This window comes from Leucoraja erinacea, unplaced genomic scaffold (assembly GCF_028641065.1).
Source record: "Leucoraja erinacea ecotype New England unplaced genomic scaffold, Leri_hhj_1 Leri_467S, whole genome shotgun sequence".
In the NCBI taxonomy this organism is placed as follows: domain Eukaryota; kingdom Metazoa; phylum Chordata; class Chondrichthyes; order Rajiformes; family Rajidae; genus Leucoraja; species Leucoraja erinaceus.
In genome coordinates, this window is record NW_026576368.1 from 14162 (window position 1) to 17500 (window position 3339).

The following is a 3339-nucleotide window of genomic DNA, read 5'->3' on the forward strand; positions in this document are numbered from 1 at the left end:
CTCCCCCCCCCCCCCCCACCCCCCATCAGTCTGCAGAAGGGTTTCGGCCCAAAACGTTGCCTATTTCCTTCGCTCCATAGATGCTGCTGCACCCGCTGAGTTTCTCCAGCATTTTTGTGTACCTTCGATCTTCCAGCATCTGCAATTCCTTCTTGAACACATAGGTTTGTAAGTTAACTGGTTTGGTATTAGTGTAAATAGTCCCTAATGTGTTAGTGTGCAAGGGTCGCTGGTCGGTGCGGACTCGGTGGGCCGAAGGGCCTGTTTCCGCGCTGTATCTCTGAACTGCAGTGAAGAAAGCTAATGGAATGTTGGCCTTCATAACAAGAGGATTTCAGTATAGGAGTAGAGAGGTTCTTCTGCAGTTGTATGGGGCTCTGGTGAGACCACATCTGGAGTATTGTGTGCAGTTTTGGTCTCCTAATTTGAGGAAGGACATCCTTGTGATTGAGGCAGTGCAGCGCAGGTTCACGAGATTGATCCCTGGGATGGCGGGACTGTCATATGAGGAAAGATTGAAAAGACTAGGCTTGTATTCACTGGAGTTTAGAAGGATGAGGGGGAGATCTTATAGAAACATATAAAATTATAAAAGGACTGGACAAGGTAGGTGCAGGAAAAACGTTCCCAATGTTGGGCGAGTCCAGAACCAGGGGCCACACAGTCTTAGAATAAAGGGGAGGTCATTTAAGACTGAGGTGAGAAAAAACTTTTTCACCCAGAGAGTTGTGAATTTATGGAATTCCCTGCCACAGAGGGCAGTGGAGGCCAAGCCACTGGATGGATTTAAGGGAGAGTTAGATAGAGCTCTAGGGGCTAGTGGAGTCAAGGGATGATATGGGGAGAAGGCAGGCACGGGTTATTGATAGGGGACGATCAGCGATGATCACAATGAATGGCGGTGCTGGCTCGAAGGGCCGAATGGCCTCCTCCTGCACCTATTTTCTATGTTTCTAACTCAACTAAACTCAGCGGGTCAGGCAGCATCATTTAGGAGATTGAGAGGGGCTCTTATAGAAACTTACAAAATTCTTAAGGGGTTGGACAGGCTAGATGCAGGAAGATTGTTCCCGATGTTAGGGAAGTCCAGGACCAGGGGTCACAGCTTAAGGATAAGGGGGAAATCCTTTAAAACCGAGAACTTTTTTCACACAGAGAGTGGTGAATCTCTGGAACTCTCGGCCACAGAGGGTAGTCGAGGCCAGTTGGCTATATTTAAGAGGGAGTTAGATGTGGCCCTTGTGGCTAAGGGGATCAGGGGGTATGGAGAGAAGGCAGGTACGGGATACTGATATGGATGATCAGCCAAGATCATATTGAATGGCGGTGCAGGCTCGAAGGGCCGAATGGCCTACTCCTGCACCTAATTTCTATGTTTCTCTGGAGAGAGGGAATGGGTGACGTTTCGGGTCGAGGCCCTTCTTCAGAGTCAGGGAAGGAGGAGACAAGGGTGTGAAAATGAGAGGGGAGGCTGTTCAAGGAAAATGCAGGATAGATCATTGTTAGCTTGGGGCATACAAAATGTGTCAGGAGGACCGTCAGATTGGTTGGAGAACGAGGGTGGGGGAGGGAGGGAGAGAGAGAGGGAAGAAGCAGAGGTTACTTGAAGTTAGAGAAGTAAGTAAGTTTATTGGCCAAGTATTCACATACAAGGAATTTGCCTTGGTGCTCCGCCCACAAGTAACAACATGACATACAGTGACAGTTACGAATGACACAGAAAACACTAAACATTAATAATAATAATAATAATAATATGCAGTATAATGTGGATAAATGTGAGGTTATCCATTTTGGTGGCAAAAAACGGGAAAGCAGACTATTATCTAAATGGTGGCCGATTGGGAAAGGGGGAGATGCAGCGAGACCTGGGTGTCATGGTACACCAGTCATTGAAGGTAGGCATGCAGGTGCAGCAGGCAGTAAAGAAAGCGAATGGTAGGTTAGCTTTCATTGCAAAAGGATTTGAGTATAGGAGCAGGGAGGTTCTACTGCAGTTGTACAGGGTCTTGGTGAGACCACACCTGGAGTATTGCGTACAGTTTTGGTCTCCAAATCTGAGGAAGGACATTATTGCCATAGAGAGTGCAGAGACGGTTCACCAGACTGATTCCTGGGATGTCAGGACCGTCTTATGAAGAAAGACTGGATAGACTCGGTTTGTACTCGCTAGAATTTAGAAGATTGAGGGGGCATCTTATAGAAACTTACAAAATTCTTAAGGGGTTGGACAGGCTAGATGCAGGAAGATTGTTCCCGATGTTGGGGAAGTCCAGGACAAGGGGTCACAGCTTAAGGATAAGGGGGAAATCCTTTAAAACCAAGATGAGAAGAACTTTTTTTCACACAGAGAGTGGTGAATCTCTGGAACTCTCTGCCACAGAGGGTAGTTGAGGCCAGTTCATTGGCTATATTTAAGAGGGAGTTAGATGTGGCCCTTGTGGCTAGGGGGATCAGGGGGTATGGAGAGAAGGCAGGTACGGTATACTGAGTTGATGATCAGCCATGATCATATTGAATGGCGGTGCAGGCTCGAAGGGCCGAATGGCCTACTCCTGCACCTAATTTCTATGTTTCTATGTTTCTAATAAAACATTAATGATAAAACACCATTGATCAAGCATGTGAACCAACAAAATACCAGATCAAAGGGAGGCTACAGATTTTTGGCTGTTGAGTAGAGCAACTACTCATGGATAAAAACTGTTTTTATGTCTGGCTGTGGCAGCTTTGACAGTCCGGAGTCGCCTTCCAGAGGGAAGTGATTCAAATAGTTTGTGGCCAGGGTGAGAGGGGTCAGAGATGATCTTGCCCGCTCGCTTCCTGGCCCTTGCGGTGGTCAAAGAAGTCAAGTCAAGTTTATTCGTCACATGCACATACGAGATGTGCAGTGAAATGAAAAGTGACAATGTTCGCGGACTTTGTGCAAAAAACAGCCAAACCAAACTACAAACAGAATCACATATTCTTTTACATATTAAATATTGTGGGCGGAAGGAAAAAGGGAAAAAAACAGCAATTTAAAAAAAAAAGCAGTAGAATGGTTCAGTAAAGTTAGTTCCTGGTGAGATAGGAGTTTACAGTCCGAATGGCCTCTGGGAAGAAACTCCTTCTCAACCTCTCCGTTCTCACAGCATGGCAACGGAGGCGTTTGCCTGACCGTAGCAGCTGGAACAGTCCGATGCAGGGGTGGAAGGGGTCCCCCATGATCTTATTGGCTCTGGAGTTGCACCTCCTGAATGTATAGTTCCTGAAGGGGGGCGAGTGAAGTTCCCATAGTGCGTTCGGCCGAACGCACTACTCTGCAGAGCCTTCTTGTCCTTGGCAGAGCAGTTTCCC

At 47.1% G+C, this 3339-nt stretch overlaps 1 protein-coding gene across 1 annotated transcript in view; it reads left to right on the forward strand.

Moving 5' to 3' along the window:
- Positions 1–3003: 3003 nt before the first annotated feature.
- Positions 3004–3339, forward strand: part of LOC129693907 (cytochrome P450 27C1) — a 33420-nt gene continuing 33084 nt past the window's right edge. The window contains exon 1 of the mRNA XM_055630643.1: positions 3004–3339. This exon is cut by the window's right edge and continues 845 nt beyond it. The gene's annotated coding sequence lies outside the window, so the exon portion shown is untranslated.